At 42.0% G+C, this 27542-nt stretch overlaps 1 long non-coding RNA gene across 2 annotated transcripts; it reads right to left on the reverse strand.

The window, feature by feature from the left end:
• Positions 1-4535: 4535 nt before the first annotated feature.
• LOC123483484 lies at positions 4536-25667 on the reverse strand. 2 transcript variants are annotated; one of them, XR_006658272.1, is made up of 3 exons: positions 25650-25667; positions 16108-16224; positions 4536-4573 (listed from the first exon to the last, which is right to left on the reverse strand). It is a non-coding gene; the product is annotated as an uncharacterized LOC123483484 (long non-coding RNA). The 2 variants fall into 2 exon arrangements; XR_006658273.1 differs by lacking the exon at positions 25650-25667 and adding an exon at positions 20587-20699.
• Between the last annotated feature and the right edge of the window lie 1875 nt (positions 25668-27542).

The following is a 27542-nucleotide window of genomic DNA, read 5'->3' on the forward strand; positions in this document are numbered from 1 at the left end:
AATGGCCGGCAGGGATGTAGCTCAGTTGGTAGAGCATGGCGTTTGCAACGCCAGGGTTGTGGGTTCGATTCCCACGGGGGGCCAGTATAAAAAAATATGTATTCATTAACTGTAAGTCGCTCTGGATAAGAGCGTCTGCTAAATGACTAAAATGTAAAATGTAAATGTAAATTTCAACAACTTTGAGAGTTTCTTCAAGTGCAGTCACAAAAACCATCAAGCGCTATGATGAAACTGGCTCTCATGAGGACCACCACAGGAATGGAAGACCCAGAGTTACCTCTGCTGCAGAGGATAAGTTCATTAGAGTTACCAGCCTCAGAAATTACAGCCCAAATAAATGCTTCACAGAGTTCAAGTCACAGACACATCACAACATCAGCTCTTCAGAGGAGACTATGTGAATCAGGCCTTCATGGTCAAATTACTGCAAAGAAACCACTACTAAAGGACACCAATAAGAAGAAGAGACCTGCTTGAGCCAAGAAACACGAGCAATGGACATTACACCAGTGGACATTTGTCCTTTGGTCTAGAGTACAAATTTGAGATTGTTGGTTCCAACCGCTGTGTCTTTTTGAGAAGCGGTGTGGGTGAACGGATGATCTCGGCATGTGTAGTTCCCACTGTAAAGCATGGAGGAGGAGGTGTTATGGTGTGGGGGTGCTTTGCTGGTGACACTGTCTGTGATTTATTTAGAATTTAACCAGCATGGCTACCACAGCATTCTGCAGCGTCACGCCATCCCATCTGGTTTAGGCTTAGTGGCACTATCATTTGTTTTTAAGAGGACAATGACTCAACACACCTCTATTTGACCAAGAATGAGAGTGATTGAGTGCTGCATCAGATGATCTGGCCTCCACAATCACCCAACCTCAACCCAATTGAGATGGTTTGGGATGAGTTGGATCGCAGAGTGAAGGGAAAGCAGCCAACAAGTGCTCAGCATATGTGGGAACTCCTTCAAGACTGTTGGAAAAGCATTCCAGGTGAAGCTGGTTGAGAAAATGCCAAGAGTGTGCAAAGCTGTCATCAAGGCAAAGGGTGGCTATTTGAAGATTTTCAAATATAAAATATATTTGTTATTTCATAGTTTTGATGTCTTCACTATTATTCTACAATGTAAAAAATTGTAAAAAATAAAGACAAACCCTTGAATGAGTAGGTGTGTCCAAACTTTTGACTGGTACTGTATATAAATGAATGAATGTATCATTATTAACAGTAGATAACATGTTTCTAAACACTAATAAATTAATCCTTGTGTGTGTGTGTGTGTGTGTCCAGTGTGTGTTTGTGTGTGTGTCCAGTGACACACCTACTCATTCAAGGGTTTTTCTTTATTTTTTCAAATGTGTGTGTTGTCCAATGAGTGTGTGTCCAGTGTGTGTGTATGTGTGTGTGTCCAGTGTGTGTGTGTATAGTATGTGTGTCCTGTGTGTGTGTGTGTGTCCAGTGTGTGTGTGTTCATTGAGTGATACAGGAATACTGACCTCAGAGTCTCCAGTTTACAGTGGGGATTCCCCAGTGCAGCAGAGAGATGCTTCACTCCTGAATCCTTCAGGTCATTGTTACTCAGATGCAGCTCTCTCAGGTGTGAGGGGTTTGACTTCAGAGCTGAGACCAGAGAAGCACAGCCTTCCTCTGTGACTCCACAGCCTGACAGCCTGCAAAGAGATCATCATGATTTCACAAACACACTGTTAATTTAACACCAGTAGTGTAGAAGGACAATGGCCGCATTTGGTTTATTCTCTCAAACAACATATAGATTAATCTTCCGTCTCCTAGAATTGTATGGTCATATTGTTATACTAATGTGAACATCAATGCAGTGATTCAATATGTTTTTCAATATCATATTATATACATACTATAATATATATTTTTCTCTAAACTGATGATTAATACTTAAATATACTTGTATTTACTCACAGAGCAGCTCTGGAGACTTTGACCACTGGCAGCAGCCTCAGAAGACCTTCCTCTGATCTGGAGTATTTCTTCAGGTCAAACACATCCAGCTCCTTTTCTGAAGTCAGCAACACAAAGACCAGAGCTGACCACTGTGCAGGTGACAGTTTGGCTTCTGAGAGACTTCCTGATCTCAGGTAGCTTTGGATCTCCTCCACTAGAGAATTGTCATTCAGTTCATTCAGACAGTGGAACAGATTGATGCACCTCTCTGGAGAGGGATTCTCCCTGATCTTCTCCTTGATGTACTTGACTGTTTCTTTATGGCTCTGCGAGCTGCTTCTTGTCTTTGCCAGTAGACCTCGTAAGTGCTTCTGATTGGACTCCAGTGAGAGGCCCAGAAGGAAGCGGAGGAACAGGTCCAGGTTTCCCGTCTCACTTTGTAAGGCTTTATCCACAGCACTCTTGTAGAAAGTAACTTCAGGCTTTTCTCTGAACAGTGCAAAAAAGTTCCTGGTTGATTGAGGTTTAGCCATTAGATTCTCATTGTTGTTGATGAATGAGAGGAACACATATACAGCAGCCAGAAACTCCTGAATGCTCAGATGCACGAAGCAGTACACCTTGTCCTGGTACAGCCCACATTCCTCTTTAAAGAGCTGTGTGCACAATCCTGAGTACACAGAGGCTTCATTGACATCAATGCCAGCATCTTTCAGGTCTTCTTCATAGAAAATCAGATTGCCCTTCACAAGCTGTTGAAAAGCCAGTTTTCCCAGTGACAGAATGCTGTCTTTATTCCAGTGTGGACCTGTCTCTTCTTTACCAAGATACTTTTCATTCTTCTGTTTGGTATGAAACTCCACAAGGTGTGTGTACATCTCAGTCAGAGTCTTGGGCATCTCTTCTCTCTTATGTTTCAGCATGTGTTCAAGGACTATTGCAGAAATCCAACAGAAGACTGGAATGTGGCACATGATGTGGAGGCTCCTTGATGTCTTTATGTGTGAGATGATTCTGCTGGCCAGGTCCTCATCACTGAATCTCTTCCTGAAGTACTCCTCCTTCTGTGGGTCATTGAACCCTCGTACCTCTGTCACCTGGTCAACACACACTGAAGGGATCTTATTGGCTGCTGCAGGTCGGGTAGTTATCCAGAGGAGAGCAGAGGGAAGCAGATTTCCCTTGATGAGATTTGTCAGCAGAACATCCACTGAGGTTGACTTTGTGACGTCACAACAGATCTTGTTCTTCTGGAAGTCTAGGGGCAGTCGGCACTCATCCAGCCCATCAAAGATGAACAGAACTTTGTACTTGTTGTAGTTGGAGATTCTTGATTCTTTGGTTTCCTTTGAGAAGTGATTGAGAAGTTCAATCAAAGTGTGTTTTTCCCCTTTCATCAAATTCAGCTCCCGAAAAGGGAATGAAAATACAAATTGGACATCCTGATTTGCTATTCCTTCAGCCCAGTCCAGAATGAACTTCTGCACAGAGACTGTTTTTCCTATGCCAGCGACTCCCTTTGTCAGCACAGTTCTGATAAGTTTGTCTTGTCCAGTTAAGGGTTTGAAGATGTCGTTACATTTGATTGCAGTCTCTGGTCTTGCTTGTTTCCTGGTTGTTGTCTCAATCTGTCTCAGCTCATGTTCATTATTGACCTCTCCTGTTCCACCCTCTGTGATGTAGAGCTCTGTGTAGATCTTATTGAGAAGTGTTGGGTGTCCTTGTTTAGCGATCCCCTCAAATACACATAGAAACTTCTTCTTTAGATTAGATTTGAGTTCACGTTGGCAAATCACAGCAAGCTCATCTGAATGAAGAAATAACACAGAGGATATTAATATTACGTCTGTTTTAATGGCTACAGTATTGTAGGACTGTTATAAAGTTTTTAATAAAAATAATTTATTCTCTTAACTGACTGTATAAATGTGTAAATGTTTTCATAATGCATTACAGACTGGTGTGACTGATTATATTATTATTGGTATTTTCTCTCTCTCTCTCTCTCTCTCTCTCTCTCTCTCTCTCTCTCTCTCTCTCTGTCTAAATTAATCACCACAACATATCCCTGCTGCTACTTGATGAGGTCACTAGATGTTGTGTTAAGGCTGCTACAATATCATTGAGTTACACAGCTACTTTAGCTGTACTTTAGCTACAGCTTTTAAATGTTCTAAAACAGCATTCAACATGAGGCAGACAGCTCTTACTTTTCTCCAGTGTGTCAGCAAGCTCCTTCTGGTTCATTTTCCTCAGGACGTGCAGTGTGATCTTCAGAGCCCCCTCTCTGGCACTGCTCTCCTGCTTCTCAGCTTCAGCATCCACCACTTCCTTATCCTGCTTCTGACTCTCAAAGCCTTCTGGGAGTTCTGGACTAAGAATCCTCTTGAACATCTTCAGCTCGTTCTTCACAAATGTCATAATATTCTCTTCAAGCAACTGAAATAAATAAAGTAAATAAGTTAAGCAAGAGAATAAATGCTTTCTCATTAACACATTCATGAATGATTGACAGATCAACTTTACTTGAGGTAAACAAAAACAAATGTACATAACAGGACCACATACACTGAATATGGAGGCCAGGTCTGTTTGATGACTCTGGGAAGACTGACCACTGAGAATCTCTGACTCTGATCTCTCCTGTTGGTTTCTGTGGACAAAACATGAGATTACATTTCCTCATCCAGGGAGTGCACACACACACACACACACACACACACACACACACACACACACACACACACACACACACACACACACACACACACACACACACACACACACACACACACACGCACACACACACACACACACACACACACAGGGAGGGAATGTTTTGTTTGTTTAATATTGTTTCAGGACTATGAAAATGGAAAAAATTATTAGCCTATGGATTATGAAAACAACAAAAATAAATGGTAAAATGGGAGAGGAGAAATGACTAGAGACAGTGTTTTTTAACTCACTGACCATGACCCATGAGTTCTTATTACCTTTGTTCAGTAGAAAAGTATCCCTCTCTGAAGTATATAGGACGACCCATAGACTTGTCACTCTTCATGGACACACAGCTGGGTACAGGGGAGGCTGGTCTCTCCTGCTTGATTGGGCTTCAACACAACAGAGACAAACATTACATCTCTCATCTACTCTGATCTCAGATGGGGAAATATAAGAAGAGTTTCATTCCAAAATGCTATATATATCCATTTTCAGAAATGTTGGTAAATTAGCTTTTATTGTTTCAAGAAATTATGAAAGAGATTGGTGTGTTTTTTCACTAGCTAATCATGGCATAGGGTTGTTCAATGACAGACATGTATTTGTTTAAAATCTATCACTGTTTCATTTCAGAGAGACAAATAATCATGTTTTTTTGCAAAATGCTATATATCTGCCTCACTATCAGAGAAATAAGTAGTACTGCTAGGTTTTACACAGTAATAATATATCTGCCTCACTCTCAGAGAAATAAGTAGTACTGATAGGTTTTAAACAGTAATAATATATATCTGCCTCACTCTCAGAGAAATACGTAGTACTGCTAGGTTTTACACAGTAATAATACATATCTGCCTCACTCTCAGAGAAATAAGTAGCACTGCTAGGTTTTACACAGTAATAATATATATCTACCTCACTCTCAGAGAAATAAGTAGTACTGCTAGGTTTTACACAGTAATAATATATACCTGCCTCACTCTCAGAGAAATACGTAGTACTGCTACAAATGTGACCAACCGGCTCGATTCGGTCTTATGTAGCAACATTTGAAATGGTGTTTTTTTACATTGGATAAAAGTAGAGACTCAGCTAGAAAAAGGTATATCATACACTACAGTTGAGGAACAATGGGAAAGTAATTCTGCTTTGAAAGATGATAAACTTATAACCTCTGTTTGAGAAAAGGGCCTTTGAATGTTTTGGTACACCTACTGGAGAGCTCTTCTTTATCTACAGTGGTGTTACTTTGGCAGATAATGTCACCCATCGAATTAAATAGTTTTTTTTTATATAATTAACTGAATGTTTTTGGTTTATGTCAGTTTCATTGTATGTTATGCTATAAATTGTTATTTTATGGTTGTAAGTGGTAAAAAGAACTAGACAATGTCAGATTTTGCAATTCTGAGTAATTACTACTTTAGTAAGGATATACTTTATTCAGTACTACTGCAGTTGCTAAATAATTCCAATAGATGGCAGCAGAAGACCAAAAATAGTTTATAAAAGTGTTCTAGGCTACCCTACCCTAGAATTAGTGGTTAGGGTTACGGCTAAAATAGGTTATAAGTAGGGTAAGAGTTTCTGTATAGCACTTTGTGGCATCTGCTGGTGTAAAAAGGGCTTTATAAATACATATGATTGATTGTTAGGTTTAGGGTTTATATGGCAAAAAACAGTATGGGTTTATGGCACTCTTGCTCCTCCTTGTGGCCGTCTGTGGGTACTACATACCTCATTCACTCCACCTGCTAGGCTCATAATCTGAGGTAGCAACTGCATCAGATCTACAAATCAATGAGCTAGACCACCTAATTAGACAACAATCACCCCATTATACCCATTTGGTTTGCAACTCAGTGAACCTGCGCAGCATTTGCTCAATTCAATTCCTACAAACGAAGATTTCGATACATACCAAATTACCCAGCAGACATTTCGAAACAAGTCATAAAAAAAATGGTTATTTCTTAATAAAAAAATGTCTTCTGGCTGTTTAAATCGGCCACATCTTGAAAAAGAGGACAGGGACATGCGTTTTGTTTAGATTGTACACTTTTTTTCTTAAAACAAATATGGTTAACCATGACCAGAATATGTTTAAAGTTTAATGGCTCTCCGCCAGCCATCGCCTCTTAGACTGTGGCTCACCACAACGTGTACTCATGCAAACAGTGAGTGCTGACCGTAATCTTGTTAATAATAAGTTATCTGAGGTAAACCTACAGGATTAACGCAGGCAGGTCTCATTGATAACAATAGTGAAGCTGGTATTGTGACGAAGAACAATGGGCTGGGAATAGAACGTTCTGAAGGTGAGTCGGTGTCACGGAACTCAATAGAACTAATAGGAGCTGGTAGGGTGAAAAATGCCCAAACATAAGGCCTGTTTTTTCGCATTACTTCATAACCAGGGACAGAAGGTAATATTATGAAACTGGGCTCCATGGCGGATGCAATGAACTAATTATATCAGAAATAAACGTTGTAAAAAATGTCACTTGAGGCGCCCCGAAAATAATATTCAAAAGTTCGTTCCATGGACACAAGGAGGTTAAACACTAAAGTTACCGTCCATCTAGTGAAGAGGAGAACCGGACAGAGGGATGGTAGGTAGCCAGCATCCGTCAACGAGAGAGGGAGAAGCCCTCCACGGTATTTAACAGGTGGAAGAAACAACCCGGGAGCTCCATCGGTCCACATGAAATGCAGGCAGCCGGTGATGATGTAGTGGTAGCTAGGATAACTAGGATGCTGCTGGTAGAGTAGCTAGCTTAGCTAGCTGTACCGACTAGCTTGGCTAGCTAGCAGGTCATTCGTCTGTCCCTCGAGGATGATGACGAATCCGGTGAACCACACAATGAAACAAAGATAGTGAGTGAAAAGGATCTGGCTACACTCATACTGTCACTGACTATGCGCAGTACGGCGTGAGACGACCGTTCGACCTTATTACATGTTTTTACGCATGAGCTTCAAATTAAATCAAATTAAATTGTATTTGTATTTGCATTGAATACAAAAGGGGTACACTTTACCGTGAAATGCTTACATACGAGCCCTTTCCCAACAATACAGTTAAAAAGTAACAAAAATTCACTAAATAAAAAAAGTAAATAGTAACATAATAAAATAACAATAATGAGGCTACAAGGAGTACCAGTACTGAGTCAATGTCCAGGGGTACCAGGTAGTTGAGGTAATAACTAGACTATATACAAGGAGTACCAGTACTGAGTCAATGTGCAGGGTACCAGGAAGTTGAGGTAATAACTAGACTATATACAAGGAGTACCAGTACTGAGTCAATGTGCAGGGGTACCAGGTAGTTGAGGTAATAACTAGACTATATACAAGGAGTACCAGTACTGAGTCAATGTGCAGGGTACCAGGTAGTTGAGGTAATAACTAGACTATATACAAGGAGTACCAGTACTGAGTCAATGTGCAGGGTACCAGGTAGTTGAGGTAATAACTAGACTATATACAAGGAGTACCAGTACTGAGTCAATGTGCAGGGGTACCAGGTAGTTGAGGTAATAACTAGACTATATACAAGGAGTACCAATACTGAGTCAATGTGCAGGGGTACCAGGTAGTTGAGGTAATAACTAGACTATATACAAGGAGTACCAGTACTGAGTCAATGTGCAGGGTACCAGGTAGTTGAGGTAATAACTAGACTATATACAAGGAGTACCAGTACTGAGTCAATGTGCAGGGTACCAGGTAGTTGAGGTAATAACTAGACTATATACAAAAGGAGTACCAGTACTGAGTCAATGTGCAGGGGTACCAGGTAGTTGAGGTAATAACTAGACTATATACAAAGAGTACCAATACTGAGTCAATGTGCAGGGGGTACCAGGTAGTTGAGGTAATAACTAGACTATATACAAGGAGTACCAGTACTGAGTCAATGTGCAGGGTACCAGGTAGTTGAGGTAATAACTAGACTATATACAAGGAGTACCAGTACTGAGTCAATGTGCAGGGGTACCAGGTAGTTGAGGAGTACCAGTACTGAGTCAATGTGCAGGGTACCAGGTAGTTGAGGTAATAACTAGACTATATACAAGGAGTACCAGTACTGAGTCAATGTGCAGGGTACCAGGTAGTTGAGGTAATAACTAGACTATATACAAGGAGTACCAATACTGAGTCAATGTGCAGGGGGTACCAGGTAGTTGAGGTAATAACTAGACTATATACAAGGAGTACCAGTACTGAGTCAATGTGCAGGGTACCAGGTAGTTGAGGTAATAACTAGACTATATACAAGGAGTACCAGTACTGAGTCAATGTGCAGGGGTACCAGGTAGTTGAGGTAATAACTAGACTATATACAAGGAGTACCAGTACTGAGTCAATGTCCAGGGGTACCAGGTAGTTGAGGTAATAACTAGACTATATATAAGGAGTACCAATACTGAGTCAATGTGCAGGGGTACCAGGTAGTTGAGGTAATAACTAGACTATATACAAGGAGTACCAGTACTGAGTCAATGTGCAGTGGTACCAGGTAGTTGAGGTAATAACTAGACTATATACAAGGAGTACCATTACTGAGTCAATGTGCAGGGGTACCAGGTAGTTGAGGTAATAACTAGACTATATACAAGGAGTACCAGTACTGAGTCAATGTGCAGGGTACCAGGTAGTTGAGGTAATAACTAGACTATATACAAGGAGTACCAGTACTGAGTCAATGTGCAGGGTACCAGGTAGTTGAGGTAATAACTAGACTATATACAAGGAGTACCAGTACTGAGTCAATGTGCAGGGGTACCAGGTAGTTGAGGTAATAACTAGACTATATACAAGGAGTACCAATACTGAGTCAATGTGCAATTGTACCAGGTAGTTGAGGTAATAACTAGACTATATACAAGGAGTACCAGTACTGAGTCAATGTGCAGGGTACCAGGTAGTTGAGGTAATAACTAGACTATATACAAGGAGTACCAGTACTGAGTCAATGTGCAGGGTACCAGGTAGTTGAGGTAATAACTAGACTATATACAAGGAGTACCAGTACTGAGTCAATGTGCAGGGGGTACCAGGTAGTTGAGGTAATAACTAGACTATATACAAGGAGTACCAATACTGAGTCAATGTGCAGGGGTACCAGGTAGTTGAGGTAATAACTAGACTATATACAAGGAGTACCAGTACTGAGTCAATGTGCAGGGTACCAGGTAGTTGAGGTAATAACTAGACTATATACAAGGAGTACCAGTACTGAGTCAATGTGCAGGGGTACCAGGTAGTTGAGGTAATAACTAGACTATATACAAGGAGTACCAGTACTGAGTCAATGTGCAGGGTACCAGGTAGTTGAGGTAATAACTAGACTATATACAAGGAGTACCAGTACTGAGTCAATGTGCAGGGTACCAGGTAGTTGAGGTAATAACTAGACTATATACAAGGAGTACCAGTACTGAGTCAATGTGCAGGGGTACCAGGTAGTTGAGGTAATAACTAGACTATATACAAGGAGTACCAATACTGAGTCAATGTGCAGGGGTACCAGGTAGTTGAGGTAATAACTAGACTATATACAAGGAGTACCAGTACTGAGTCAATGTGCAGGGTACCAGGTAGTTGAGGTAATAACTAGACTATATACAAGGAGTACCAGTACTGAGTCAATGTGCAGGGGGTACCAGGTAGTTGAGGTAATAACTAGACTATATACAAGGAGTACCAGTACTGAGTCAATGTCCAGGGGTACCAGGTAGTTGAGGTAATAACTAGACTATATATAAGAGTACCAATACTGAGTCAATGTGCAGGGTACCAGGTAGTTGAGGTAATAACTAGACTATATACAAGGAGTACCAGTACTGAGTCAATGTGCAGTGGTACCAGGTAGTTGAGGTAATAACTAGACTATATACAAGGAGTACCAGTACTGAGTCAATGTCCAGGGGTACCAGGTAGTTGAGGTAATAACTAGACTATATACAAGGAGTACCAGTACTGAGTCAATGTCCAGGGTACCAGGTAGTTGAGGTAATAACTAGACTATATACAAGGAGAACCAGTACTGAGTCAATGTGCAGGTGGTACCAGGTAGTTGAGGTAATAACTAGACTATATACAAGGAGTACCAGTACTGAGTCAATGTGCAGGGTACCAGGTAGTTGAGGTAATAACTAGACTATATACAAGGAGTACCAGTACTGAGTCAATGTCCAGGGGTACCAGGTAGTTGAGGTAATAACTAGACTATATACAAGGAGTACCAGTACTGAGTCAATGTCCAGGGGTACCAGGTAGTTGAGGTAATATGTACATGTAGGTAGGGGTAGAAGTGACTAGGCAATCAGGATAGAGATTACATCTCCTCATCCAGGGAGTGCACACACACTCACTGACAGACACACACACACACACACACACACACACACACAAACACACACACACACACACATACACAGGGAGGGAATGTTGTGTTTGTTTAATATTGTTTCAGGACTATGAAAATGGAAAAAATGATTAGCCTATGGATTATGAAAACAACAAAAAGAAATGGGAAAATGGGAGAGGAGAAATGACTAGAGACAGTGTTGTTTAACTCACTGACCATGACCCATGAGTTCTTCTTACCTTTGTTCAGTAGAAAGGTCTCCCTCTCTAAACTTTATTGTCACGATCGTCGTAAAGGAGAGTAGACCAAGGCGCAGCGTGTGAAACGAACATGACTTTATTTAATTAAAGTATCTAAATACAAAACAAAAGACGACTCATGAAGTCCACGGTTACACTGACCGAATAAGGAACAAAAACCCACAACACCCAAAGGAAAACATACAGATTAAATATGGCTCCCAATCAGAGACAACCAGCCCACAGCTGACACTCGTTGCCCCTGATTGGGAGTCATTAACTCAAACATAGAAATGAACCCAACAGAAATACCAACATAGAAATACACCCAATGAATGAACACACCCTGGCTCAATATACAGAGTCCCGGGCCAGAGCGTGACAGTACCCCCTAAAGGCGCGGACTGACGGCCGCGCCTCAATACGGGCTAAACAAGGGAGGGCTGGGTGGGCCTACCTCCTCGGCGGTGGCTCTGGCTCTGGCCTTGATCCCCACCTCCTCTCCCACCCCCAAAGTACCCCTGGTCCTGTCTAGCCCCGCTGGCTGAGCGGACTGACGACCGCGCCCCTGGCTTGGCGTGCGTGGAGGACGAACGGGCCTTACCAGGCTGACGACGCGCACCACTGCCTTGGCGCGGGGAGCAGGGAATGGGCCGGACCGAGGCTGGCAAGCGCACCCCTGACTTGGTGCGGAGAGCGGGACCGGGCCGGACAGGCTGACGAAACGCACCACAGACTTGGTGCTGGGAGCAGGAACGGGCCGGACAGGGCTGACGACACGCACCACAGACTTGGTGCGGGGGAGCAGGAACGGGCCGGATAGGGCTGGACGAAACGCACTCACAGACTTGGTGCGGGGAGCAGGAACGGGCCGACAGGGCTGGACGCAAACGCACCACAGACCTGGTGCGGAGAGCAGGCACGGGCCGTGCGGATTGATCGAGACGCACCACAGACTTGATGCGGGAGCAGGAATTGGCCGGACTGGGCTGGCGACGCGCACCACAGACCTGGTGCGGGGAGCAGGGAACGGGCAGAGCCGGGCTGACGAGACGCACCACAGACTTGATGCGGGGAGCAGGGACAGGCCGGGCTGGGCTGGCGACACGCACCGTACACTTGGTGCGAGGGGGCTGGAACAGGCCGGACCGTACTGGGGACACACACCACTGGCTCTACCTCGGGATCTGGAACGGGCCGGACCGGACTGGTAACACACCCCAGTACCTCTCGCCGTGCCTCTACATCCTCCATCCCCTCTTCGACCAGTGGCCCCCGTAACCCGGCGGCCTTCTCCGGCAACCCACTGGGCCGCTCTGCTCGCGGCCTCCTGCTGGTCCGCCGTCGTGAGCCCCCTAAAAAAATTTCGGGGCGTCTCTCCTACCCGTGGCCCAGGTCTCCATGTCCTCGCCAGCCTCTCGCCCTTCTGCCATAATGTCAAGCCCCTCTCTTCCTCACTCGGCTTGACCCAGTCCAGGAGGCGAAGGAGATCTGTGAGGGATCTCCCTGGCGATGGCTCCTGGACACGCTGCTTGGTCCCATCTTGGTGGGTTTTTCTGTCCGATCGTCGGTAAAGGAGAGTAGACCAAGGCGCAGCGTGTGAAACGAACATGACTTTATTTAATTAAAGTATCTAAATACAAAACAAAAGACGACTCGTGAAGTCCACGGTTACACTGACCGAATAAGGAACAAAAACCCACAACACCCAAAGGAAAACATACAGATTAAATATGGCTCCCAATCAGAGACAACCAGCCCACAGCTGACACTCCTTGCCCCTGATTGGGAGTCATTAACTCAAACATAGAAATGAACCCAACAGAAATACCAACATAGAAATACACCCAATGAATGAACACACCCTGGCTCAATATACAGAGTCCCGGAGCCAGAGCGTGACATTTATAGGATGACCCATAGACTGGTCACTCTTCATGGACACACAGCTGGGTACAGGGGAGGCTGGTCTCTCCTGCTTGATTGGCTTCAACACAACAGAGACAAACATTACGTCTCTCATCTACTCTGAGCTCAGATGGGGAAACATAAGAAGAGTTTCACTCCAAAACGCTATATATCCATTTTCAGAAATGTTCCTAAATTAGCTTCTATTGTTTAAAGAAATGATCAAATAATTGGTTGTGTTTTCTCACTAGCTAATCATGGCAGGGGGGGATGTAGCTCAGTTGGTAGAGCATGGCGTTTGCAACGCCAGGGTTGTGGGTTCGATAAAAATAATGTATGCACTAACTGTAAGTCGCTCTGGATAAGAGCGTCTGCTAAATGACTAAAATGTAAATGTAAATGTAAATGTGTTTGTTTAAAATCGATCAATTAATGGCTTCATTTCAGAGAGACAAATGTTTTTTTTTGCAAAATGCTATATATCTGCCTCACTCTCAGAAAAATAAGTAGTACTGCTAGATTTTGCACAGTTAAATGTAACAAATAACTACATTTTTAATAAAGAACTGTACAAATGATACACTTGTGACATCAATATTTAAATATATTTTTTAAATAATTAATTTCAGTAATATGAGATCTGTATGTAAAACATTTACATTTGACATTTTAGTCATTTAGCAGATGTTTTAAATACAGGGTCTGGTATCCCAAAAGCATCTTAAGGCCAAGTTCATCATTAGAACCTTTGTAGGAGCATTGTTAAATCTCTGAGCTGTTTCCCAAAACCATCGTTATTAACGTTGCACTTGAAAACGCTCATATTCTAACACCTGCCTCAGACCACTTGTAGAACAGCCAAGTAGGTCGTTAGATGCTTTTGCCCTCCCGTCACTTTATACACAGAAGATCTACGCTAAACATAGAATCACATGGTTTATCCGTCTCTTTGTGACCACGATAAATTCAGAACAAAGTTTGGTACAAATACAAAGTTGCCAATGTCTTTGCAATTGATTCAAACAAGGGAAGTACACACCTTTGCTTCAAATGAAAACCGAGATGACTGTATTAAAATATAAACAGTAGGCTATAGGCCTATTTCAATCATATTGAAATATATTCAATGTTCAATATATTTAGTTATATTTTGCTACTTGTAGGCTACTGTCTGTAATTTTTCTCAATATATTTCATGATGTGTAGCCTAACATGTGCCCAGTGATGTGCCAAATCTGTAATTGAGTGCATTTTTATTGTGTAGCATTAGAAAGCTGCCTCAATATTTGCAGCCGTAGGAAGTAATATCTTTCTAGAAGCTGATCCATGGTCAGCATTGTGAAATAATTATAATGTTAAGGAAAGATTTTAAAGGAGAAAACTGATCCGAGAGCAGCGCTCCCTTTCTTTCAATCCTATCAGTATCGATACATGCTCCACCGGACGTGATACCTTGTCATGCTGCTGATCCAGTTTCTACTGGTCTGCCTGCGGATCTGGAACTCTGACCTGTTCACCGGACGTGCGACCTTGTCCCGAACCTGCTGTTTCGACCCTCTCTCTCTCTCTACCACTCCTGCTGTCTCGACCTCTGAATGCTCGGCTATGATAAGCTAACTGACATTTACTCCTGAGGTGCTGACGTGTTGCACCCACTATAACCACAGTGATTATTATTTGACCCTGCTGGTCATCTATGAACATTTGAAAATCTTGAAGAACGATCTGACCTTAATGGCCATATCCTCTTATAATCTCCCCCAGCACAGCCAGAAGAGGACTGGCCACCCCTCAGAGCTTGGTTCCTCTCTAGGTTTCTTCCTAGGTTCCTGCCTTTCTAGGGAGTTTTTCCTAGCCACCGTGCTTCTACATCTGCATTGCTTGCTCTTTGTGGTTTTAGACTGGGTTTCTATATAAGCACTTGGTGACAACTGCTTATGTGCAAAATGTATTCTGGGAATACATATGAAGCAGACCAGGCCAGGGTTTGGGGTTTGAGAAGTCAATGAGAGGTAAAAATGACTTCCTTAGTTGTTAATTTTGAAAATGTTCTGTCTTAAGTAGTTTAACAAACTGAAACATTTTCATGTTAGTCAAAAACAACCTTATATCGAAGGAGTGACTTTGATTTGACGGCCTGCACCTGTGCAGTTCGGCACAAGACGACCATTAGACCCAATGACGTATTTCTGCGCATGAGCTTCAAATCAAATCAAATTGTAATTCTCACATGCGCCGAATACAACAGTGGTAAACTTTACCGTGAAATGCTTACTTACGAGCCCTTTCACAACAATGTAGAGTTGAAAAGTCAAAAGAATTTGCTAAATAAAAAAAGGAAATAGTAACATAATAAAATAACAATGATGAGGCTATAAGGAGTACCAGTACTGAGTCAATGTGCAGGGGTACCAGGTAGTTGAGGTAATAACTAGACTATATACAAGGAGTACCAGTACTGATTCAATGTCCAGGGGTACCAGGTAGTTGAGGTAATAACTAGACTATATACAAGGAGTACCAGTACTGAGTCAATGTGCAGGGGTACCAGGTAGTTGAGGTAATAACTAGACTATATACAAGGAGTACCAGTACTGAGTCAATGTTCAGGGTACCAGGTAGTTGAGGTAATTGAGGTAATATGTACATGTAGGTAGGGGTAAAAGTGACTAGGCAATCAGGATAGAGATTACATCTCTTCATCCAGGGAGTGCACACACACACACACACACACACACACACACACACACACACACACACATACACAGGGAGGGAATGTTGTGTTTGTTTAATATTGTTTCAGGACTATGAAAATGGAAAAAATGATTAGCCTATGGATTATGAAAACAACAAAAAGAAATGGGAAAATGGGAGAGGAGAAATGACTAGAGACAGTGTTGTTTAACTCACTGACCATGACCCATGAGTTCTTCTTACCTTTGTTCAGTAGAAAGGTCTCCCTCTCTAAACTTTATAGGATGACCCATAGACTGGTCACTCTTCATGGACACACAGCTGGGTACAGGGGAGGCTGGTCTCTCCTGCTTGATTGGGCTTCAACACAACAGAGACAAACATTACGTCTCTCATCTACTCTGAGCTCAGATGGGGAAACATAAGAAGAGTTTCACTCCAAAACGCTATATATCCATTTTCAGAAATGTTCCTAAATTAGCTTCTATTGTTTAAAGAAATGATCAAATAATTGGTTGTGTTTTCTCACTAGCTAATCATGGCAGGGGGTTGATCAATAACAGACATGTGTTTGTTTAAAATCGATCAATTAATGGCTTCATTTCAGAGAGACAAATGTTTTTTTTGCAAAATGCTATATATCTGCCTCACTCTCAGAAAAATAAGTAGTACTGCTAGATTTTACACAGTTAAATGTAACAAATAACTACATTTTTAATAAAGAACTGTACAAATGATACACTTGTGACATCAATATTTAAATTTATTTTTTAAATAATTAATTTGAGTAATATGAGATCTCAAATCAAATCAAATCAAATCAAATTTTATTGGTCACATGCGCCGAATACAACAGGTGCAGACATTACAGTGAAATGCTTACTTACAGCCCTTAACCAACAGTGCATTTATTTTAAACAAAAAAGTAAGAATAAAACAACAACAAAAAAAGTGTTGAGAAAAAAAGAGCAGAAGTAAAATAAAGTGACAGTAGGGAGGCTATATATACAGTAAAATAAAGTGACAGTAGGGAGGCTATATATACAGGGGGGTACCGTTGCAGAGTCAATGTGCAGGGGCACCGGCTAGTTGAGGTAGTTGAGGTAATATGTACATATGGGTAGAGTTAAAGTGACTATGCATAAATACTTAACAGAGTAGCAGCAGCGTAAAAAGGGTGGGGGGGGGGGGCAGTGCAAATAGTCCTGGTAGCCATGATTAGCTGTTCAGGAGTCTTATGGCTTGGGGGTAGAAGCTGTTGAGAAGTCTTTTGGACCTAGACTTGCACTCGGTACCGCTTGCCGTGCGGTAGCAGAGAGAACAGTCTATGACTAGGGTGGCTGGAGTCTTTGACAATTTTGAGGGCCTTCCTCTGACACCGCCTGGTATAGAGGTCCTGGATGGCAGGGAGCTTTGCCCCAGTGATGTACTGGGCCGTACGCACTACCCTCTGTAGTGCCTTGCGGTCAGAGGCCAAGCAGTTGCCATACAGGCGGTGATGCAAACCAGTCAGGATGCTCTCGATGGTGCAGCTGTAGAATTTTTTGAGGATCTGAGGACCCATGCCAAATCTTTTTAGTCTCCTGAGGGGAATAGGCTTTGTCGTGCCCTCTTCACGACTGTCTTGGTGTGTTTGGACCATGATAGTTCGTTGGTGATGTGACACCAAGGAACTTGAAGCTCTCAACCTGTTCCACTACAGCCCCGTCGATGAGAATGGGGGCGTGCTCAGTCCTCTTTTTTTTTCCTGTAGTCCACAATCATCTCCTTTGTCTTGGTCACGTTGAGGGAGAGGTTGTTGTCCTGGCACCACACGGCCAGATCTCTGACCTCCTCCCTATAGGCTGTCTCATCGTTGTCGGTGATCAGGACTACCACTGTTGTGTCGTCGGCAAACTTAATGATGGTGTTGAGTCGTGCCTGGCCATGCAGTCATGGGTAAACAGAGAGTACAGGAGGGGACTGAGCACGCACCCTGAGGGGCCCCGTGTTGAGGATCAGTGTGGCAGATGTGTTGTTACCTACCCTTACCACCTGGGGGCGGCCCGTCAGGAAGTCCAGGATCCAGTTACAGAGGGAGGTGTTTAGTCCCAGGATCCTTAGCTTAGTGATGAGCTTAGAGGGCACTATGGTGTTGAATGCTGAGCTGTAGTCAATGAATAGCATTCTCACGTAGGTGTTCCTCTTGTCCAGGTGGGAAAGGGCAGTGTGGAGTGCGATAGAGATTGCATCATCTGTGGATCTGTTGGGGCGGTATGCAAATTAGAGTGGGTCTAGGGTTTCTGGGATTATGCTGGTGATGTGAGCCATGACCAGTCTTTCAAAGCACTTCATTGCTACAGACGTCAGTGCTACGGGTCGGTAGTCATTTAGGCAGGTTATCTTAGAGTTCTTGGGCACGGGGACTATGGTGGTCTGCTTGAAAGATCTGTATGTAAAACATTTACATTTGACATTTTAGTCATTTAGCAGATGTTTTAAATACAGGGTCCGGATTCCCAAAAGCATCTTAAGGCCAAGTTCATCATTAGAATCTTCGTAGAAGCATTGTTAAATCTCTGAGCTGTTTCCAAAAACCATCGTTATTAACGTTGCACTTGAAAACGCTCATATTCTAACACCTGCCTCAGACCACTTGTAGAACAGCCAAGTAGGTCGTTAGATGCTTTTTGCCCTCCCGCGTCACTTTATACACAGAAGATCTACGCTAAACATAGAATCACATGGTTTATCCGTCTCTTTGTGACCACCGATAAATTCAGAACAAAGTTTGGTACAAATACAAAGTTGCCAATGTCTTTGCAATTGATTCAAACAAGGGAAGTACACACCTTTGCTTCAAATGAAAACCGAGATGACTGTATTAAAATATAAACAGAAGGCTATAGGCCTATTTCAATCATATTGAAATATATTCAATGTTCAATATATTTAGTTATATTTTGCTACTTGTAGGCTACTGTCTGTAATTTGTCTCAATATATTTCTTGATGTGTAGCCTAACATGTGCCCAGTGATGTGCCAAATCTGTAATTGAGTGCATTTTTATTGTGTAGCATTAGAAAAGCTGCCTCAATATTTGCAGCCGTAGGAAGTAATATCTTTCTAGAAGCTGATCCATGGTCAGCATTGTGAAATAATTATAATGTTAAGGAAAGATTTTAAAAGAAAAAACTGATCCGAGAGCAGCGCTCCCTTTCTTTCAATCCTATCAGTATCGATACATGCTCCACCGGACGTGATACCTTGTCATGCTGCTGATCCAGTTTCTACTGGTCTGCCTGCGGATATGGAACTCTGACCTGTTCACCGGACGTGCAACCTTGTCCCGAACCTGCTGTTTCGACCCTCTCTCTCTCTCTACCACTCCTGCTGTCTCGACCTCTGAATGCTCGGCTATGATAAGCTAACTGATATTTACTCCTGAGGTGCTGACGTGTTGCACCCACTATAACCACAGTGATTATTATTTGACCCTGTTGGTCATCTATGAACATTTGAAAATCTTGAAGAACGATCTGACCTTAATGGCCATATCCTCTTATAATCTCCCCCCAGCACAGCCAGAAGAGGACTGGCCACCCCTCAGAGCTTGGTTCCTCTCTAGGTTTCTTCCTAGGTTCCTGCCTTTCTAGGGAGTTTTTCCTAGCCACCGTGCTTCTACATCTGCATTGCTTGCTCTTTGTGGTTTTAGACTGGGTTTCTATATAAGCACTTGGTGACAACTGCTTATGTGCAAAATGTATTCTGGGAATACATATGAAGCAGACCAGGCCAGGGTTTGGGGTTTGAGAAGTCAATGAGAGGTAAAAATGACTTCCTTAGTTGTTAATTTTGAAAATGTTCTGTGTTAAGTAGTTTAACAAACTGACACATTTTCATGTTAGTCAAAAACAACCTTATATCGAAGGAGTGACTTTGATTTGACGGCCTGCACCTGTGCAGTTCGGCACAAGACGACCATTAGACCCAATGACGTATTTCTGCGCATGAGCTTCAAATCAAATCAAATTGTATTCCTCACATGCGCCGAATACAACAGTGGTAAACTTTACCGTGAAATGCTTACTTACGAGCCCTTTCACAACAATGCAGAGTTGAAAAGTCACAAGAATTTGCTAAATAAAAAAAGGAAATAGTAACATAATAAAATAACAATGATGAGGCTATAAGGAGTACCAATACTGAGTCAATGTGCAGGGGTACCAGGAAGTTGAGGTAATAACTAGACTATATACAAGGAGTACCAGTACTGAGTCAATGTGCAGGGGTACCAGGTAGTTGAGGTAATAACTAGACTATATACAAGGAGTACCAGTACTGAGTCAATATGCAGGGGTACCAGGTAGTTGAGGTAATAACTAGACTATATACAAGGAGTACCAGTACTGAGTCAATGTGCAGGGGTACCAGGTAGTTGAGGTAATTGAGGTAATATGTACATGTAGGTAGGGGTAAAAGTGACTAGGCAATGAGGATAGAGATTACATCTCCTCATCCAGGGAGTGCACACACACACACACACACACACACAAACACACACACACACACAGGGAGGGAATGTTGTGTTAGTTTAATATTGTTTTAGGACTATGAAAATGGAAAAAAGGATTGGCCTATGGATTATGTAAACAACAAAAATAAGTGGTAAAATGGGAGAGGAGAAATGACTAGAGACAGTGTTGTTTAACTCACTGACCATGACCCATGAGTTCTTATTACCTTTGTTCAGTAGAAAAGTATCCCTCTCTGAAGTATATAGGACGACCCATAGACTTGTCACTCTTCATGGACACACAGCTGGGTACAGGGGAGGCTGGTCTCTCCTGCTTGATTGGGCTTCAACACAACAGAGACAAACATTACATCTCTCATCTACTCTGATCTCAGATGGGGAAACATAAGAAGAGTTTCATTCCAAAATGCTATATATATCCATTTTCAGAAATGTTGGTAAATTAGCTTTTATTGTTTAAAGAAATTATGAAAGAGATTGGTGTGTTCACTAGCTAATCATGGCATAGGGTTGTTCAATGACAGACATGTATTTGTTTAAAATCTATCACTGTTTCATTTCAGAGAGACAAATAATCATGTTTTTTTGCAAAATGCTATATATCTGCCTCACTATCAGAGAAATAAGTAGTACTGCTAGGTTTTACAGAGTAATAATATATATCTGCCTCAGTCTCAGAGAAATAAGTAGTACTGATAGGTTTACACAGTAATAATATATATCTGCCTCACTCTCAGAGAAATACGTAGTACTGCTAGGTTTTACACAGTAATAATACATATCTGCCTCACTCTCAGAGAAATAAGTAGCACTGCTAGGTTTTACACAGTAATAATATATATATATCTGCCTCACTCTCAGAGAAATAAGTAGTACTGCTAGGTTTTACACAGTAATAATATATACCTGCCTCACTCTCAGAGAAATGCGTAGTACTGCTACAAATGTGACCAACCGGCTCGATTCGGTCTTATGTAGCGACATTTGAAATGGTGTTTTTTTACATTGGATAAAAGTAGAGACTCAGCTAGAAAAAGGTATATCATACACTACAGTTGAGGAACAATGGGAAAGTAATTCTGCTTTGAAAGATGATAAACTTATAACCTCTCTTTGAGAAAAGGGCCTTTGAATGTTTTGGTACACCTACTGGAGAGCTCTTCTTTATCTACAGTGGTGTTACTTTGGCAGATAATGTCACCCATCGAATTAAATAGTTTTTTTATATAATTAACTGAATGTTTTTGGTTTATGTCAGTTTCATTGTTTGTTATGCTATAAATTGTTATTTTATGGTTGTAAGTGGTAAAATGAACTAGACAATGTCAGATTTTGCAATTCTGAGTAATTACTACTTTAGTAAGGATATACTTTATTCAGTACTACTGCAGTTGCTAGATAATTCCAATAGATGGCAGCAGAAGACCAAAAATAGTTTATAAAAGTGTTCTAGGCTACCCTACCCTAGAATTAGTGGTTAGGGTTACGGCTAAAATAGGTTATAAGTAGGGTAAGAGTTTCTGTATAGCACTTTGTGGCATCTGCTGGTGTAAAAAGGGCTTTATAAATACATATGATTGATTGTTAGGTTTAGGGTTTATATGGCAAAAAACAGTATGGGTTTATGGCACTCTTGCTCCTCCTTGTGGCCGTCTGTGGGTACTACATACCTCATTCACTCCACCTGCTAGGCTCATAATCTGAGGTAGCAACTGCATCAGATCTACAAATCAATGAGCTAGACCACCCCATTATATCCATTTGGTTTGCAACTCAGTGAACCTGCACAGCATTTGCTCAATTCAATTCCTACAAACGAAGATTTCGATACATACCAAATTACCCAGCAGACATTTCGAAACAAGTCATAAAAAAAGGGTTATTTCTTAATAAAAAAAATTCTTCTGGCTGTTTAAATCGACCACATCTTGAAAAAGAGGACAGGGACATGCGTTTTGTTTAGATTGTACACTTTTTTTCTTAAAACAAATATGGTTAACCATGACCAGAATATGTTTAAAGTTTAATGGCTCTCCGCCAGCCATCGCCTCTTAGACTGTGGCTCACCACAACGTGTACTCATGCAAACAGTGAGTGCTGACCGTAATCTTGTTAATAATAAGTTATCTGAGGTAAACCTACAGGGTTAAGGCAGGCAGGTCTCATTGATAACAATAGTGAAGCTGGTATTGTGACGCAGAACTATGGGCTGGGAATAGAACATTCTGAAGGTGAGTCGGTGTCACGGAACTCAATAGAACTAATAGGAGCTGGTAGGGTGAAAAATGCCCAAACATAAGGCCTGTTTTTTCGCATTACTTCATTACATTTTACATTTACGTCATTTAGCAGACGCTCTTATCCAGAGCGACTTATAGTTAGTGCATACATTATTCTTTTTTATTTTCATACTGGCCCCCCATGGGAATCGAACCCACAACCCTGGCGTTGCAAACGCCATGCTCTACAAACTGAGCTATCTCCCTGCCGGCCATTCCCTCCCCTACCCTGGACGACGCTGGGCCAATTGTGCGCCGCCGCATTGGTCTCCCGGTTGCGGCCGGCTACAGCAGAGCCAGGGACAGAAGGTAATATTATGAAACTGGGCTCCATGGCGGATGCAATGAACTAATTATATCAGAAATAAACATTGTAAAAAATGTCACTTGAGGCGCCCCGAAAATAATATTCAAAAGTTTGTTCCATGGACACAAGGAGGTTAAACACTAAAGTTACCGTCCATCTAGTGAAGAGGAGAACCGGACAGAGGGATGGTAGGTAGCCAGCATCCATCAACGAGAGAGGGAGAAGCCCTCCACGGTATTTAACAGGTGGAAGAAACAACCCGGGAGCTCCATCGGTCCACAAGAAATGCAGGCAGCCGGTGATGATGTAGTGGTAGCTAGGATAACTAGGATGCTGCTGGTAGAGTAGCTAGCTTAGCTAGCTGTACCGACTAGCTTGGCTAGCTAGCAGGTCATTCGTCTGTCCCTCGAGGATGATGACGAATCCGGTGAACCACACAATTAACCAAGAATAGCGACTGAAAAGGATCTGGCTACACTCATACTGTCACTGACTATGCGCAGTACGGCGTGAGACGACCGTTCGACCTGATTACATGTTTTTACGCATGAGCTTCAAATTAAATCAAATTAAATTGTATTTGTATTTGCATTGAATACAAAAGGGGTACACTTTACCGTGAAATGCTTACTTACGAGCAATTTCCCAACAATGCAGTTAAAAAGTAACAAAATTCACTAAATAAAAAAAGGAAATAGTAACATAATAAAATAATAATAATGAGGCTATAAGGAGTACCAGTACTGAGTCAATGTGCAGGGGTACCAGGTAGTTGAGGTAATAACTAGACTATATACAAGGAGTACCAGTACTGAGTCAATGTCCAGGGGTACCAGGTAGTTGAGGTAATATGTACATGTAGGTAGGGGTCAAAGTGACTAGGCAATAAGGATAGAGATTACATCTCCTCATCCAGGGAGTGCACACACACTCACTGACAGACACACACACACACACACACACAGCTTGGCTAGCTAGCAGGTCATTCGTCTGTCCCTCGAGGATGATGACGAATCCGGTGAACCACACAATTAAACAAGAATAGCGAGTGAAAAGGATCTGGCTACTGTGGGGATCTATTTTCTCATAACTGGATCTGGATGTGATGAATAGCTTAGAAGGAATGCATTGTTGATTAAACATAGAAGGTTTGTACTGTATATAAATTGTTTCACATAACAAGCTGTGATTCATGTGAGGAACGTTAGGGGGTAGGATGAGATAAGAACTTGTGTCTCAAAATACTAGACTACACTGCTTCTTTGTGATCTGTGAACTGTCCTTGAACGTAGGTACTTAGAGTACAGTGGAACGGTGTCTATGGGAGCTGACTCTACAGGTTGTTATGATAACAACTTATGCCTGGCAACAGTGTGCAACAGTGGAGCGCCAAGGGGATGGGACTAGCCACGCTCAGTCTCTACTCTGATATGCCAGCAGGGAGCGGGAACTATCTCTGTCAGAGTATTTTAAGAAGAACTCATAACAATGGCTTAGTTCTCTGAGTGCCCTGTGTGGTATTTCAGTTGACCCGTATATACGAACATCATATTTACCATTGAAGGGGTTTGCATTAATTAAAATACTAGTCTATTTTAGAAGACGTGTATTGACTTCTTTTGTTCCTAATACCAGATTTGAATTGAAGCAACTTAACACTACACTCATACTGTCACTGACCATTACGCAAAAAAGCAAATTGAACAATAAACTTCGGTGTCTCAACACTGTAACGAACGCCGTCGTTGTTCCCCAAGATCACCTCAGTCCACTCAGCGCGTAACTGGACAATATGCTTGGCGCCAAACCGTACGTGGACGCGGACAGTTCTGTACGGGGATGCAGACAGTTCCAGAACGCGGACATGAGCACTGCCACACAATAAACTAAACCAAGTCTTTACAGTCGGGTACATTAGTAATATTCATTTTTCTTTTAAAAATGTAAAACAAACATTACGTTTTTTTATAACAATATTTTGAGATCTGGGCACGTATCCAAAAAGCGTCTCAGAGTAGAAAAATGTGTCCTCTCTCTCCCCAGACAGACTCATTTCATACTGGGTCGTTACAATATTTTGAGATCTGGGCCCATATCCAAAAAGCGTCTCAGAGTAGAAAATGTGTCGTATAAGTGCTGAGAATAAAGCCATTTTAGTCCTACTCTTATGGGTATAAAGCTATGCATGAAGCCTCTATTCATAAGTGTCCCACCTAGTTGGCAGATATTTATGACACCTCATGAGCTGTACTAACCAGTTAAGAGGTACCAGCAGGTGTCTTGATAATAGAAACATGCAGCGAGTCAGTGGTTCCTGTGCAACATGTAATTGCTTTGGAGCAGTGGTGACCTGTCATTCAGGGCAGAGCCCCACCTGTTTAGCAGATGCTCTTACCCAGAGCGATTTACAGTAAGTGCATTCATCTTAAAGATAGCTAGGTGAGACAACCAGATAATACAGTCAAATATACAGGATACGAACATTCAATTTCAGCTAAACAATGGATATATAGCGTTTTGCAATAAAAATAATCTTAAATCTATTAATTAAACATCTGAGAACAGTAATATTGAAGGTACCCATAAGCAACCATTTCTGATTAAAAAACACATGTGAAAAATTGTGGAAATAGCATTTAGGAAATAAACTCTTAATAATTCTTAAACAAAATTGTCATCTCACCTCTTAGCTTTGGTGTCATGTTCCCCAGAGAGACTCATTTTAGAGGCAGGGCCCCCCTCCTCTCTCTCCCCAGAGAGACTCATTTTAGACCACTGGCCCTTAAACAGAGATCCAACATGTTGGTTGTAGTTAACACAGTAATTCTTGAATGTGAATTGTTATCATTTATTAAATTATCTCTTACAAAACATTTACTAACAGACATATCGAAACAGTCAGGTGATTTAATGCAATCACATGAATATGTAGTTGTGACATCTCTTCACCATGGCCATGTCACAAACTTATTTGTATTCATTAAAAGTCGGCCATTTACTATTTTTGAATCTGTTCTTTTCTAAACGTATCTGAGAATGTAGACAGAAGGGCTAAAACAGGCTTGATTGATCTGGGGGGGATCAGTGATCTATACAGAAAGGTTTTTTGCAACAATTAAGAGATGTTTTATTATTTAAAGTAGGCTAGGTTATAATGTATAACAGTATTTTTTTGTGTAAAGCAGATCAAGGTCTATACCTCAGCCAGTGGTGACCCATCATTCAGGGCAGGTGGCCTTTCCTGTTTTGCATGTTATTGTGGCATTAATACGTGTCACATATCAGTTTGCTAACCATGTAACAAAAAATATATATATATATCATTGAGTTAATTTAGCCGCATACAAACATGGTCTCCTTTTTGTTTTCTTGAGTAAGGCAGCTCCAAAATGCAGGTGTTTCAGCCTAGCTCAGTGCTTTCTGTGGTGGTGGGGCAAGCCAGAAGAAAATACGGAGCGCTGCGCCGTGATTGGCTCAGTGTTCTGTCACTCATGGGGACACTACGTCACTGCCAAGTCTAAGGGTAGAGCTAGAAAATTCAATCCCCTTGGGTGCTGCCATAGAGTTACATTAGAAGTGCCCATCCAAGAAGGTCATTGGCCACAGATAAAATGACATCAAATCACATTATATCTACAGTAGCTTTGATTGGTCTGATCATGTCAACATCATACTTTCAAAATCTTAGCCAGCAGTCATCATCACGAATCAAGTCGGCAATCTAAAGGCAAATCCTTTTTAATCCTTGTCATATGAAGATAAATAATGAAAATAAATGATAGGACAGCTGTTGGGACTCTGCTGTTGGGACTCTGCTGTTGGGACTCTGCTCTTGGGACTCTGCTGTTGGGACTCTGCTGTTGGGACTCTGCTGTCGGGACTCTGCTGTCGGGACTCTGCTGTTGGGACTCTGCTGATGGGACTCTGCTGTTGGGACTCTGCTGTCGGGACTCTGCTGTCGGGACTCTGCTGTCGGGACTCTGCTGTTGGGACTCTGCTTTATGTAGGCCCTAACAGTTTGTGGGCTCCGTTTCTCACCGTTATAGTTTAATGAATGAATTGTTTCGTGTTGTGTTGTGGAGTGGCTTTGCTGGCATGCATCCCCCTTTATTTATGTTTTGATCCACCAAGATTGACATGCTAAAATCACCACTGACCTCAGCTATAGCCTAGATGACCAGCCTAAACATGTTCAGATCAGTTCCCATAACGTTATAGACCTAACAGTAGCAGGAGCCTAGTCCTGATACAGATGGAGGTCTATACCTCAGCTATAGCCTACATATCCTAGATGACCAGCCTAAACCTGTTCAGATCAGTTCCCATAACGTTATAGACCTAACAGTAGCAGGACAGAGCTTGTAGCCTAGGCATGGTATTTTACACACCATTTCAAACGGAGACCATCAGGTTGGTCAGCATGATAAGTGATCATAGCTCAAACCTACTCTGACTATTGAATGCCTGACGTCGACCTAACCTTATAATAGTTTGTAGTTTAGCCTAGACCTACGAGAGTCTGCCCGTCTTTCCTACATATCAACACATTCATCCGACTTCTAATGTTACCGAGAAA

This window comes from Coregonus clupeaformis, unplaced genomic scaffold (genome assembly GCF_020615455.1).
Source record: "Coregonus clupeaformis isolate EN_2021a unplaced genomic scaffold, ASM2061545v1 scaf0134, whole genome shotgun sequence".
In the NCBI taxonomy this organism is placed as follows: Eukaryota; Metazoa; Chordata; class Actinopteri; order Salmoniformes; family Salmonidae; genus Coregonus; species Coregonus clupeaformis.